This window comes from Acinonyx jubatus, chromosome B2, assembly GCF_027475565.1.
Source record: "Acinonyx jubatus isolate Ajub_Pintada_27869175 chromosome B2, VMU_Ajub_asm_v1.0, whole genome shotgun sequence".
Classification (NCBI taxonomy): Eukaryota; Metazoa; Chordata; class Mammalia; order Carnivora; family Felidae; genus Acinonyx; species Acinonyx jubatus.
The window spans coordinates 49,212,117-49,227,854 of record NC_069385.1 but is presented as its reverse complement, the minus strand read 5'-3'; the positions used below and the strand labels follow the sequence as shown (position 1 = coordinate 49,227,854).

Genomic DNA, 15,738 nt, shown 5'->3' with positions numbered 1-15,738 from the left:
AAGCTCAGCAAAGGCTTTAAAGGAACTGGGCTTTGTACCCAGATCTGCTTTTCACCCACTGTGCCTGGCTCTTCACACATCCATGATCATTTATATTTTTACAGCAACACCTTGGTGTGTCCAAGGTTCCTGAGCATCTGTTAGGAACAAAACATGGTGCAAGGCTACAGGGAACCCCACATGGATAAGCCATGATGCCTATTCTTAAGTGACTTGGAATCGAACACAGGGCCTAATCCTGCAAACAGCTATCTAAACAGATATTTAATAGTGGAAGTTTCCAAGAAGGGATGTTCGCTAACATTTGGGGAGTGCCAAGAGCCAGATACGGAGTTAGGCCATTTATTTAAACTACCCTCATCAAAAAGCTATACCTCTTTTGCAGTATTATCATCTCTGTTTTGCAGATGAGGAAACTGAGGCTCAGAGAATCCTAGTAACTTTTCCAGTGGCACATGATTAGTAAGCAGTGAAGCCCAAGGGCAGAGATCCTTTAGATTCCAACGTTTAGTGTTTTCTCTGGCATTTTCTCTGAGTCCACAGGCAAAAGAGAATTTTACCCAGAGGAAAGGAAGGCATATTTGAAATGTGCTTTGAAAAAGAAAGATGTGTTTCCCAGTGATAGGGGCAGTGTGAGGTGCTGGGTACAGAAGGCAAGGCTTCAATGAGTTTTGCAGGCTGGCAAGGGCAGGTTGGGTTCAGGGGATGCTAAACAGTGCAGGTTGGTTGCTATGTGAGGTGTGAGAGACCTCACAAAAGAAAGCAAATCTAGAAAAGTTGCTAAATTCATTTCCCCCAGTTTTTATAATCCAGTAGACATTGCCAAAGGAGGAAGGGCCTTCTGCAGCTTAACTGTTTAGATTGTAAGTCAGGGGGCTGGGGGGCATACTGGAAGGGCCATACAGAACAGGAACCTGATGTTGTATTCCTTCACAATGCTCAGAACAAGAGCTCGGTGCTTTGCAGCTAGGAGGTAAACTGCACTTTACCTCAAATGAATGAATGACAGACAAACAAAGGAGGTTTTCCTGCTCTCTCTTGCCATGTTGCTTAAGAAGTGGGTCAGGGTGGGGTGCCTGGGTGGCTCAATCGGCTAAGCATTGGACTTCAGCTCAGGTCATGATCTCATGGTTTGTGAGTTCGAGCCCCACGTTGGGCTCTGTGCTGACAGCTCAGAGCCTGGACCCTGCCTCAGATTCTGTGTCTCCATCTCTCTCTGCCTCTCCCCCGCTCACACTCTGTCTCTCAAAAATAAAGAAACATTAAAAAAAAAAAGAAAGAAAGAGAAGAAATGGGTCAGGGTGTGCTGTTGGACAATGGGGACAGGGACAGGGACTGACAGAGCAGAACTCAGGGCAAGCTTGACTCGTCCCTCTCTACCAGCCTCCAGATGAGTGAGCTAAACAATATGGCCTTTCACTGCTTCTCTGGTTTGGCAGAAGTGATGTGCTGGAGGGCAGAAAGTATTCAAGAGAGAACAGACAGAAGGTAGAAGAGGCAAACGTCCTACAGGATTGGCAGTAGGATCTCCATAGCCAATAACCCCCTGGCTCATGCTACCATACCTCCGAGCCACATTTTTTTACACAACAGCCTGGTATTTTCCTTTGGATGAAGGAAGAAAGAAACCTAAAATTCTGGCTGTGGGTTACTTTCTGCCTTGTGGGTTAGGTGACAAGGAGGTGACACTGGTGTGGAAATTTAGCAGCATGGTGCACCACAGTCGGGAAGCAGCTTTGTGCCAAAGCTCGGTTTCGAAGACTTTGCAAGTTGTTAATATATAAATCCCAAGCAGGAAGAGGCTCCAATGTGTGGCAGAACAGTTTTGCAAGTTTAGTTGGCTCGGCTTTACAGCCAGATAAAAATGGGCCCCCTTGAAGCCACAGTCACAACCTGAGCAAGTGAAGCCCAAACTGTGAGGACAGTGAGGCGAAAAGGGACACAAAGGGGACACAAGAGATGGAGGGAACGTCAAACTTAGAGATACACCTGCTTCTGATACGGTGAAGGCCCTGAATGCTTAATAAATGGTCATGGTAATGGCAATAGCAGGAGTTACAGTCACATTAAACAGGAAGTTGCTGGTGCCAGTTTCTGTTAATAATGCTCAATGACACCTTCCATTGGCCTTTATCTGCCAATCACGATGCAGGATGAAGGCATGCTGGCTACATTTAAGGTAGCAGAGGTTAGGGGGAAAATCTCAGAGATTTTCACGCTAGTGTTACCCAATAATTAGAAACACAGATATCGGATGCCGTGGCCTTGGATGAGTGTCACAAGGTTTGTGACTCTGATCTCATGAATAGGATGACTCCAGGTGCACCACAGTAAGTATTCTGGGTTTAATCCTGCAGCGATGTCCTTTTAAGAAGTATTACAATCTGGGAGCACCTGGGTGGCTCAGTCAGTTAAGCATCTGACTTCAGCCCAAGTCATGATCTTGTGGTTTGTGAGCTGGTGCCCTGCCTCGGGTGAACTGAGCCCAGCTTGGGGTGATCCCGGCTTCTCTCGCTCTCTCTCTCTCTCTCTCTCTCTGCCTTTTGCTCACTTGTGCCCTCTCTCTCTCTCTCAAAAAAGAAAAGGCACAGTAAATCTGGAAGAGCATGGTAATAGCCAGTATATGACCCTTGTGTTGAGTTACCATGTAGCTGAAACTGTCACATGCTCACCTGCAGAGAAGTAAAATGTCAATTTCAATCTGCAGTGAGGGAAAACGTTCAGTTCGTAAAAGTCAGATAGGGTCTTCCAAGGTTGTTAAGGTGAACATATATTACTTTATTAAGATACAGCGCCATATTAATTGACACATTTGTTCATAAAGCAGGAGATATTTTCATTTACATCAAAACAATGAAACTAACATTAAAAACTGTTTTGAAATCAAAAGAATCCAGTGTCAGAGGCTAAGTGCACCAATGTGGTCCATAAACACTTATGCCCTTTCTATCTTCTCCTTTTCTCATGTCATCTTCAAGATGATGTTGATCTTTAAGCTGTAGACCTACACTAAACTCTGGGGAACACAGCACAACAGTCTCCCCCTTCCCTCCTCCACCCTCCCCGCCCCCGCCCTTTGTCTGTCTCTTTCTCCCTCTACCTGACATCATAACAACACACACAAATGCATTCCCAGGCGTAGTCAAATTAAACATAACATGAAAGCAGATTTCTCGAAAAGTCTAAATTCTAAGATGAAGAATTTGATATGCTTCCAACTTAGGTCCATAGGAAAAGGTTTGAGTTCTTTCAATTTTGTTTTGCTTCTGGACAGGGAAAGTTCAGGATATTTATTATACGTTGGATGAAACTCACTGTTACTCACTTGCAAATCTAGTAACACTAGATTGAGGCATTTGCTGAAACTCTTTCTGCCATCAGTAACCTGCCACCAGTAACAAAATCTTCACCAGTCTGTCCTAGGCTATATTTAAGTGAAGAAATGTTACAGCTACAAAGGGATGATCTTGTGACTTCTGTAAAAATAAAATGAGGTGACGGACCCCTGGGTGGCTCAGTGGGTGAAGCATCTGACTCTTGACCTCGGCTCAGGTCGTGAACTTCCAGTTCGTGGGATTGAGCCCTGCCTCAGGCCCTGTGCTGACAATGCGGAGCCTGCTTGGGATTCTCTCTCTCCCCCTCTCTCTGCCCCTCCCCTGCTCTCTCTCTCTCTCTCTCACATTAAACAAACATTTAAAAATAAATAAAACGAGATGGAATTTTTCTCTCGTAGGCTGAGCTGATGCCAAGCTGCAATGCCTGGCTTCTGGACTGTGGTTTGTAAGACATGTTATCTTAACAGAAGGCCAGTAAATGTAGAAACAGAGGATGCTATTTGAAGTCTTTGTAGTGTCTAAACTTTGAAAGGGATGCTCTTCTGGATGAATTGGTTGATCTGCCTTACTTCACAGGTAAGGAAACTCCAGCCTCAAATACTATTTTTTTTTTTTTGAGACAGAGAGAAAGAGAGAGCATACACTCGAGTTGGGGAAAGGCAGAGGGAGAGAGAGACAGAATCTTAAGCAGACTCGACACTCAGCGAGGAGCCTGATGCGGGGCTCGATCCCACAACCCTGGGAACATGACCTTACGTCACCATGATGCAGAAAAACAAAGTAAAATTTGTCATTGTGAAATAATGGAACTCTCATCTGAAAAAGGTAAAGACGTTTGCAATAGAGCAGATACACTTTGCTGTGTCAGGCATCAGGCACCATGCTTGTGGGAGCTTCTCCGATTGTGTCAGAGTCCCTTCTGCACCCATTCCCACCTCTGCCCTCAGGTGCTTCTCGTCTTCTCCTCTGCAGTGGCGTCTCCTAGTTCTTTATTTACTCATGCGTGGTTTCGTAGGCTATATTTGTAAGCTTATTTTCTTTACCACCTGTTAAAGTCATCGAGAACATAATAGTTTAAAAAATAAATTTGTTAAATGAATAGTGAATAAAGAATATATATATATATATAAATTTATTTTTCTATGTCAAAACAACAAGGATAATAGTCCAGTCTAAATACTATGCTATAATATGTGTTAAATGCTTCATATAGGGCACTTAACCTTGTCAAGTTATATAGTAGTAGCTCGATGATATCTATTGAATGCCTACTCAGTCTTCTCCTGGAGCTGTCGAAAAGTGTTATCTTTCCACATGCTAATGATTTCACTTTTAGTATTCATTGATTAAGAAGACATAAATGGATGGACGGATTTTCAGATGCTGACCTTACAACTCCACAATCTCCCAAGGGTCCCTAGCCCATGGGTTGGAGATCTCACGAACTTTAGATTGTTCCAATATCTAGAATGAGACTTACGATCCGTCGTGAGAGTCACTACAATGGAGCAAAGCACTCGCAAACATGAGCAAAGGCAAAGGTCTGAGAGCTAGAGAGAAAGAGACAGGAGAGGAACAAACAGCAGATCTCCATTCCTTTTTTGTCTTACTGAAAAGTTTAAGGGCAGAGTAGCTTCACGCAAGGCTGGATCCAGGAACTAAAAAAATACAAAATAAAAAGTCACCAAGACTCAGTTTTTCCCTACCTCTGGTTTTCTCTGAAGAACTATTGTCAATCAGGCTCTCTCCTCATGATGTAAAGAAGGTTAGCTGAAGCTAATATGATAACTACTGCAGAAAGTGAGGGTCTTTTCCCCAGTGGTTCCCACAAAATCTCATGAGTGGCAGCAGGTGTATATATTCTAAATCTGATCCACTCACTGCGGCCAAGAGGATAAAATGTGTGGATGGACAGGCATGGTTTACACGTGGGATGACGAGCCATTCGGTTTTGCTTGAGATTGTGTTGGCTTTACAGTTGCAAGTCCTGTGTCCCAGAAAACCCTGGGGTAAATCAGGATGGTTGGTCACCCAGCTTTCATACAGGAGACTGAGGATGGGATTATTTCTGAACTACAGGGGTTGAGAACGTGCATAATGGCAGGGAAAACGTTGCCTACACCTACATGTGAACTCTAGCTCTGTGCTAAATACAGCGGTTACAAGTGCACATTGTTGACCTGAAATGCAGTAATCTACATCATAGTCAAAAGTAGGTCTGAAATGGGGCGCCTGGGGGGGCTCATTCGGTTAAGTGTCCGACTTCGGCTCAGGTCATGATCTCACTGCTTGCGGGTTCTAGCCCTGTGTCAGGCTCCGTGCTGACAGCTCAGAGCCTGGAGCCTGCTTCAGATTCTGTGTCTCCCTCTTTCCCTGCCCCTCCCCAGCTTGTGCTCTTTCTCTCTCAAAAATAAATAAACATTTAAAAAAGTTAAAAAAAAAAAAGTAGGTCTGAAATGAGATGCCCATTAAGTTAAAATGCACACTGGATTTTAGGAACCTACTATGAAAAAAATAATGTAAGTTATCTCATTAGTAATTCTGTTAATTAATAATATTAATTGACTTGCTGAAATGGCAAGGCTTTAGATATGTTGAGTTAAATGAACTATACTATTCTTTTCACTTTTTTAATGTGCCTATTAGAAAATTTAAAACTCACATTGTGTTTCTGCTGCACAGCACAGCTATAAGATTTTTAACAAGGTAATAATGTAATTATGTCGTGTGTAGGTGGGGACATATTTAAAAAGATGCCTTGAATGTATGGGCATCTTAAATAGCAAATGATAAATTAGAGAACATCAGGCCCACAAACAATGGGAGATAAAAATACCAAATTCAAGACCAAATTTATTCACTCACCTCTTCCTGTCCTCATCTGTGCCGGGATCAGCCTTAAGTCCTGGGACTTCAGGCCCAAATGTCCTTCAAGAGCGCAGAGACCAGAAGGGAAAAGACTGGCAAAAAAAAAAAAAAAAATTGTAATGCAAATAATGTTGTCAGTAATATGATAAACTCTCATGCCCTTGGTCTGTATTGATTTAATTAATTCTATCATCCAAGTAAGTTTTGTTTATTCAATACATACTGAGCCTTTCCTCTTTTTATTTCATGCCAAGTTCCTTGAGACTAGGAATCGTGTACTACTAAGCTGCATTGCTTACTAACCAATTGCTGTGGTTTCAGAGCTCCCTTTTTACATCATGATCAAATGTTTCTTCATCCCTTAGTCACTCTGACCAGAAGCAGGTGAACCCCAGGAAAGCTGATGGGCTTAGGTTCTAAATATCACCAATGTTCCTCACCAGCTCCCTTACCTAAGGAAAGTGGTTAACCACTCTGTGCCTCATTTTCCACCAACAGCACTGAGAAACAAGATCCTAAGTGACTCTTCCAACACACACACACACACACACACACACACACACACACACACGTCTTTGCTCACAATTTAGCTTATTATTGTCAATCATCTGTAAATACCAAATGCTTACAAACACTCCAACTTACTGTCATTGGATTCCTTCGATATAACTATTTTCAGTCACGGGGAGGGTTCTGCATACTAGCGACTGGGTTCCCTCTAAACATCCTTGAGAATGTTTATTTGAAAAGATTACCTTGTTTTCCTTCAGGATTAAGTCATGGTCACCGCAGAGAGAGATGATTTGGAAAAATGACAAACAGTTTTTGATCGTTCCTCAAAGGCTGCCCTTGTTAAATGAATATGCCCACAGAAAAACAAAATGTATTCTAGCCCACACACGTTAGAGGCATTTTTCAAACACCTAGATTAGAGAAGATAGGTATTACAAATAACATATTTGTTGCATAGAGTGAAGAAATCACAAACTTGCTTGGATAAACACTATTAAATGCATACTTACCCAGTGGATTGCGACAGTTCCCCTCTGGCCCTCACTGACGAGCTTGACTCCAGCTGTAAATTTGCTTGCAAAACTTCCTTGTCAGAGAACTCGCCCTGTTAGGAGGACTCAACCCTGGCTTCGAATCTGCAAGGACAGAAAAATCGATGTGACAGAAAAGCAGTTGCTTGTGTCAGGCCTAACTAAGGAGAGAAAAGGCTTTAAATTAATCATGATTTAGGGATGCTAGTGAGGCGGTACAAAGGCACATTCCTCTGGAGTCTCTGAGAAAAGGGGGGGAAAAAAGAGCCTGGAGCACTCTGGTTATGCTACCCGCGGATCCTGCCCTTCTGTTATAAACAGAATTCAGTGTTTATGGTGGGAGTTGATCTTGTGTAAGCAGATAAAATGCATCAAAATCTACCAGCTGTTGGTTTAAGCAGTTATGCACAGAATCTCTCCACGTATAGGGTAAAGGTAAATGAAAGTTTCATCTTCTCTCCTAGAACCTGTGAACTGTGTTCCGTAAGCTGGGAGGATTTTAGATTATATATTAAATTTTGATTCCCCACAAAAGCAAAAGCTGATTTGAGCTTCTTATCTGGAGAGAGGTTGAGTATCACCCTCTGGATGTGCCTTTGTTCATTCCTCACCTACCTTGTACAATCAGAGCATCTAAATATGAAAAAGAGGGGCACCTGGGTGGCTCAGTAGGTTACGTGTCCGGCTTCGGCTCAGGTCACGATCTCACAGTTTGTGGGTAGGAGCAGCACGTTGGGCTCTGTGCTGACAGCTCAGAGCCTGGAGCCTGATTGGGATTCTGTGTCTCCCTGTCTCTCTGCTCCTCTCCCGCTCGTGCTCTGTCTCTGTCTCTCGCTCTCTGAAAACTGAAGATTAAAAAGTGTTTAAATATGAAAAAGTAATTTGTGCGTGGCTTATAGTCAGTGTCTTACAAAGCTGTCACGAAAGACCTACTAAGGCTCTGCTCAACTGCCACCATCAGATGGCACCTGTGAGGCAGCAAACCTAATGCCACCTCGGCCGTCAATCTCTGTTGGCTAAACAAGGCCGCTTCAATTAAGAGATGTCTGCCTCCATTACCAGTTTGGGTAGTTGAGTCTGCATCGGAGAGAAAGACATCCTGGTCAACTGACTTCAGACTGACTTTGTTCCTGCACCAGGCATCACACCCTGTTAGCCCAACAAACATCAGCCATTCCAGGTTAAATTAGGAAAAATGCACCCCCCTCTAATGAGCTGCTAACCACGGGGGTGGGCGAACATGGGATTCAGTGATGGAGAAGGACAATGTCCAGGGTTGAGACATGTTCAGAGATAGAAGGGAACTTGGTCTTTCATCCTTAGGCTAAACCTTCGTCTGGCATCAGAGGCCAGGTCAGTGAACCAGATTCATTTGTTTCCACGGCCATCTCCAACAGGACCAGGATTTTGCAGGCCTTTAGAAAATCACTGGCCTGGGTCATTTGGCCACAGTTGCTTGTCGTGATGATACAGTGCTTCTTCCTCAGTTCTTTACTCTGTAAATAGAGAGACACCCCCTAAAGACCCAACAGCAAAAGACCCTATTTTAAAAAAAAAATAGTCCTTTGAGGGGTGTCTGGGTGGCTCAGTCAGTTAAGCGTCTGACTCCATCACGGTTCATGGGATCGAGCCCTGCGTCGTGCACTGCACGGACAACGTGGAGCCTTCTCGGAATTCTACCTTCCTCTCTCTCTGCCCCTACCCCACTCATTCTCATTCTCTCTCTCTCTCTGTCTCTGTCTCTGTCTCTCTCTCTCTCTCAAAATAAATAAGCTAAAAAAAAATGTAATGTTCTTTGAAAATAAATAAATAAATAAATATTAAAATAAAAGTAAAGAATGTTCCTTTAGATTCGTTTTATAGTGACATCTCTGTCATCATAAAACAGCCCTGGGGCACAAGAAGTTCCACCAAACACTATACAAGAGAAAGGTGTAGAAGCTGTTCCTGCCCCCCAAGGGCTCACGGTAGAAACTACAGAGCACTTCATCTATGCAGATGTAACCAGTACCTATAAACAGCAGAATACAAATGCCGAATCCACGAAGCGAAAAATAGAAAATACAAGAGTCTACAGAAAACAGAGTTGTAGGGATGAATAACATAAGTAAATAGATTTATTATACGTTTTCTTTTTCATTCGTGACATTTTGAAGTGGAGTCCAGGGTAAGGAAAAGAAAATCTCTGTACAACTCTGCTGCCTCTTGCCTTCAGTGGTCCTGAAACCGAAACGGAGACACGGCCAGGTAACTAACACGTGGCCACTTTCACAACAGACTCTTGAGCGGCACTGTGTATTAAGCCGTTCTCAAAAACAAAACCGTTCTATTTCTTTCCACAGAGGAGACTTACAGACATCAGTGCAGTCTTCTTTGAAAATCAAGAACAGTCTTCATCTGCACCAAGGGACCTTACTAGGAAAGGTTGTGGGCACTCCCTCGCTAGAGATCTTTACAAACAGGATAACCTTTCACCTGTTTTGTGTGACTTTCCCTGAACACAGATAATAGGCAAAGAAATCCCTTCAAGACCCTCTTTAGTTCTCTCATTCAGGGGTTATTTTCCAGTCATTCCATCCATTTGCCTTTTCTGTATCTTGCAGTCAACTCTTGAGAAAAGACGATCGGAGCAGATGAAGCCAATAGGGTCGGAGTGCCTGATAGGATAGTGACATTCGAACAGTTAATAAATATGCAACCCTTTCTGTATTCCAAGAGCTACTTAGTACTCTACTTGAGTTAGTCCAAAGGAGGCAAAAAATGTTGCAATCTTCCTGTCTAGACCAAATCAGTAGCCAACTTTATAAAGAACCTTCCACGAGCCAAGTCCTATCCTGAGCATTTTACATGAATGATCATAATCTAACAGCAACTCTGTGAAATAGGTATTTTATTATTCCCATTTTACAGAGGACCCAACAGAGTCTTGGAAAGATGGTCTCGCACAAACTAACAAGACGGGGAGATGGATTGGTACACAAATTGATTCTTTTATAGTTCTGGAGGTCAGAAATGTGAAATCAGTCTCAGTGACCTAAAATCAAAGGGTCATCTGGGCTGGCTCCTTCTGGAGGCTCCAGGGGAGAATCTGTTTCTTTGTCTTTTCCAGGAAGGATGTTGTCCTCATTCCTTGGCTCATGGCCCTGCATCACATAATCTTTTCTCTTCTTATCCTGCATCACATTGCCTTCTCCTTTTCTTTATCAAATTGCTCTCTGCTTCCCACCTAAGAGGACAGTTGTGCTTACATTTAGATTCTATTCTACCCAGAAAATCCAGGATAATCTCCCCATCTCAAGATCCTCAACTTAATTACATCTGAAAAATCACTTTTACCATATAAAGTGGCATGTGTAGATTCCAGGAATTGGGACCTGGATATCTCTGGGGGCCATTATCTAGCCTGCCACGAATCAAACTATCTTCCACTTCCTTAAACACTATGGTACCTTCTTCCCAGATGAGTAATTCTTAACAAGCTGAGTGACTGATGTTCAGCAAGTGAATGGGTATCTCCTAAAAACTAAAAAGGTTAAGTTAAGTCATTTTTATGGACGGTAGCACAATATAGTGGCAAAGACCTGGACTTGCAATCAGGAAATGGAGTTCTTCTCATTAATTACACACGCAAACTTGGACGAAGCCCCGCATCTCTTAGAATCAGGGATCGTAAAGGGGTCTCAACATGTGCCAGCTTTGATCAAATCTCTTCAGGCTTCATGGGAAAGGGTGAACCCAGCTATCAGTGCCTGCCTTGCTTAATCACTGGAGTCCCTTTTAACTCTGACTTTACATGATCAGTGATGTATGAATTATCAATTGCTGCCTAAAGAATCATCTTAAAATTCAGTGGCTTACAACCACAAACACTTATTATCTAAAACTTTTTATGGGTCTGGTATTTGGGAGCGGCTTAGCTAGTGGCTCTGACTCAGAAGTCCCTCGGGATTCCTGCTTGGGGCTGCAGCCATCAGAAAAGGCTTGACAGAAGCTGAAGAGTCTGCCTCCAAGACGGCTCACTCACATGGCAGTCACCAGGAGGCCTCAGTTCCTTCCCACACGGGGCAATCCACAGGCTCCTGGGATGTCCTTATGACATAGTGACTGGCTTTCCCCAGAGCACATAAATGAAGAGAGAACAAAACAGGCGATGCCCCAGTATATGTTAGGACCTAGCCTTAGAAGTGGCAAACCATCCCTTCCTCTGTGTTCTGTTTGATACATAGACCTGCACTAACTCAGTGTTAGTGAGGATTATACCAGGGCATGGATACCAGGAAGTAGGGCTAAGGCCACAAAGGTTCAGTGACTTATGTGGACTAGTGCTTCCACAATTAGACTTTCGTGTGCATGTCTATCTAGAGGCCTCATCAGCCTGTGGAAACCCATATTACATAATTCTTCATGATGGATGAGTGGCTTTGTGGCTTTGAGAAGGGTATTAACATCACAAAACATATTTTTAAAAAGATAGCCCTGACAGCACAGCGGGTGAACTAACGTGTGCCCCTACTGCCTGCCGGATGCCCCAGACGGTCATCCAGTTGGCTAGCCTGGCCTTGTAAATTTCACATGTCCTCGGTCTCTTCTGTCTATGTGTTTTCTCTCTAGCCACTGTGACATTCCCAGTGTATCCTGAACCGGCCAGTCACTCCAGACCATGCCCTAAGTAACCTTCCCAGCTCCAATGTCAGACGCTCCACGAAGCTTTCCCCTAATCCTGAGACAGCGCAAGTATCTCTTTTTAGCATTTTCATAGCACTTTATTCACCTCTCTGTTACAGTATTTATCATACTTTCCTTTCAATAATTCGATTTTGTTTCTTTCCCTAAATATCGTGTGTATCCCTTGAAGGCAGGGACCAACACCTCACACTATGGTTAGGATCCCAGAGCGATCAACAAGTGTTTTTTTTTAATTTAATGAATAGACTTATTTCAATAAATCATATTTCTAATACACTTAGTGAACACTAACCAAGGGAGAGGCCTTGTGCTAGGTCCCAAGTCATATAATAATTACCAGTACGGGCAGGGCCCTACCCTCAGGATACAGAGAGAAGACCCACAGATGTCGGTCTTGACAATGATTATGTCCTTGTTCTCTCTCTTCCCCACTGCATTTTCAATTTTCCTACCTCCTTCCCACCTTTTCCAATTATCCTTTCTCTTCTGACTCTTTCCTAAACACAGCACTGCATACATAGGCATTGCCTGGTCTCTCTGACAGATATCATGGCCAAATAGTTGGCCATTCCAGGGCCAGGGGCAGGGCCAGGGATAGGTTATGATGTTTATGTTGCTGGCAAACCCCTGTGTATATGAAAATCCATTCATTTCTCAACTCCCACTTAGAAAAGAAAAATGAGGGATGAAACAAGCATTCTCATGTCTGTATGACTCAAATTTTTTATCGTTTTCTGTCTTTACTATCTCAAGTGAATTGAAAGCTCAGTTTTTCTCTCTTAACATGTTGGTTAGAGTAGCATCCATTGTTTTAGTGGAAATGGCATGACCACCTAGATCATAAACTCCATGACTGCAAAAAAAAATGTTGTTTCCTCTTTTCCTTTTAAATTCATAGCTCCTAGAATATTCTTTGACACATAGTGTGTGTTCACTGAACATTTATTAAGTGCATTCCTCGAAGCCATGATTTCTTATCATGCTAAGTTTATAAATGACCTGTTCTCTTTCCCATTACAAATGGCTAGATGGCCTCAGTCAAGACACTTACTCTGAGTTTTCTTTCCTATAAAACAGGGACATCAACAGTTACCTCTCTTACACGAGGGTGTTGTGAGTATTAGAGAAAACTCTTGTAAAGCAGATAGTTCTTTATAGAATAAAACAGTGTCTTTATAGAATAAAACTGAACAAACGGTTTGATGCTGAATCCAGAATCTTTCTGATAATCTTATTTCTCTGAACATGTAGGTTTGGTGAATGCTTATCTCTGATTGGTTATAATCCACTGAATAGATTTGCTTTCCTAAAAGTCAGGCTCTTCATGACTTTTTGAAACACAGCATATATTCAGTCGATATTTATTAAGTACTTATAATAAAACTGCAGTTATGCTAGGCACTAGAAATACAAAGAAAAACTAACCCGTTACCTAAAAACTAGCCCTTTATCTAAACAACTTTATTCTTGGATAAGGAAGACAATATAACAAAAATTACAGAATACTGTGAGATATGCTAAGACTGAAATAGACGAAGACTGAAATAGACATTTAGGAAGAGCACCCAACCCAGCCTGGGAGGGAGGAATAGCAGAGGTTTTCCAGAGGATCTTAGTTATAAAGGAGTTAGAAAGAGAAGAATTTAGCCAGAGAGAGAAAGGGATGTGCGACATTGGTCCGAGTAGAAAGACGAACCAGAGCAAAAGCATAGGGAGCAGAAATGACAAGGTCAATTAAGAGGGTGCAGGAGATAACATTCTGATTAAAACATGGAATGAGAGACAAAATCCGGTCAAGGGCTAAAGTCGTGCAGAGTGGCATGGAAGTCAGATCTGACTTTGTATGTGTTTCTGTGATTTTGTATCTGGTGCTATGGATTCTTGACTATGCCCTTGTGGTTTATAGAGAGTCCATAAATAATTTTAAGCTGCTAACCTGGTAAATTGGACTCCATTAAAATTTAGAATATTTTTACCTCATCAAAGTTAAAAACATTTGCACCTCATTTTTTTTTTAAATAAAAAGGCAAGTCACAGACCAGAAGAAAATATTTGCAAATCATGTGTTTGATAAAGGACTTGTACCCAAATACGTAACACACACTTATGACTCAGTGATAAGACAAACATCCCAATTTAAAAAGGGGCAAAATGGGGCACCTGGGTGGCTCAGTCGGTTAAGTGTCCAATTGCCACTCAGGTTATGATCTCACAGTTCATTGGTTCAAGCCTTGCGTCGGGCTCTGTGCTGAGAGCTCAGAGCCTGCAGCCTGTTTCTGATTCTGCGTCTCCCTCTCTCGGCCCCTCCCCTGCTCATGCTCTGTCTCTCTCTGTCTCTCAACAAAAAAATAAATGTAAAAAAAAAAAATGGGCAAAATATTTTTAGTCATGTCACCAAAGAAGATATGCACATAGTTGATTAAGCACATGAGAAGATGCTAAACATCATTTGTCATTAGGAAAATGCACATTGAAACCATAATGACATGCCACTTTACATCTACTAATATCACTATAATCAAAAAGACAGAGAATGCAATACCAAGTATTGATGATGGTGTGGAGGAATGGGAACTCTCATATATTGTTGGTGGAAATGTAAAATGGCATGGATGCTTTGGAAAACATTTAACACTGTCTTAAAAATTTAAACAGAAACTTTCTATATAATAAAGCAATTCAATTCTCAGGAATCTATGTAAGACAAATGAAAGCATATGTCTACACAAAGACACGTCAATGCATGTTCGTAGCAGCATTAGACATAATGTCCCCAAACTGGAAACAGTTTAAATGTCCATCAACTGGTAAATGGATTTTTTTTTAAAATGTGACATATCCATAAAACAGAATATTATTCAGCAATCAAAGGATAGTACAACCGATGCATGCTGCAACCTAGACCGATCCCCAAAACAAAGTAAGACACAAGAGGCATAATTACCATTTAATTCACTTACATGAAATGTCCGGAAAAAAAAAAAAAATTTGTAGAGAGAAAATGCAAATCGATGGTTGCTGGGAGCTGGAAGTAGAAGCAGGAAGGCCTATATAAAGTGCACAAGAGAAATTTCAGGGGTGATGGAAATGTTCTAAAACTGAAATAAGGTAAAGGTTACATTGCTATATACATTCACAAAAATTTTTGAATTATCTGCTTACAATGGGTGAATGCTATGGGACATAAATTATACTCCCATAAAGCTGCTTTTTTAAATAATTACACTACATCAGAAGGTATATGGTCATAAACTACTTAGTAAGGAAGAGGTCTGCTTATTATAAAGATATCCTCAGGATTTAAAAACTCTGACCTATTTTCGAATTACTTTTCATCTGGACCCAATCAAAGTAATAGAAAGTTGATTTAGTTAGATTCCCCTAAACATGAACACATCTTCAGTGTGCAGGGAAAAAAAAAACAAAAAAAAAACAAGTCAGCTCTCACATGACCCAAATTTGTTGGCCCATCTCTAAACATGAGTCATAAAGGCAGTTTCTTCCTTGCTTATGAAAATGTTTGAGGAAAAACTATGTGCTTGCTGTAGCATAATTGACCACAGTAATTATAGTTCATGCAAATTTACGTTGTATTTATAAGACTGCTGGATTTGGTAGTGGGAGATTGGGGTGGGGGGGGCAGTCACTGCTTGAAATCTAAGTCTTTAATCCACAAAAAGCCATACTTTTTTTTTTTTTTTTTGGTCCAAACTGGCAATTATGGGTTGTAGAAGTATTTGTGCTTGTTCAGATGTTCCGTAGCCAAGAATTTGAAGATGTCCCTTCTAAGTAAATCCAGTACTGAA

General features: G+C 41.8%; 1 long non-coding RNA gene across 1 annotated transcript in view; it reads right to left on the bottom strand.

Annotated features, from left to right (window-relative positions):
- Window positions 1-2,591: 2,591 nt before the first annotated feature.
- The window catches only part of LOC106968917 (uncharacterized), a 30,723-nt gene continuing 17,576 nt past the window's right edge, over window positions 2,592-15,738 (bottom strand). Inside the window, exons 2-5 of the long non-coding RNA XR_001429240.3 lie at window positions 7,226-7,351; window positions 6,959-7,126; window positions 6,201-6,295; window positions 2,592-4,381 (exon numbers count right to left, since the gene is read on the bottom strand). This is a non-coding gene — a long non-coding RNA (uncharacterized LOC106968917). The remainder of the gene's footprint in view (window positions 4,382-6,200; window positions 6,296-6,958; window positions 7,127-7,225; window positions 7,352-15,738) is intronic.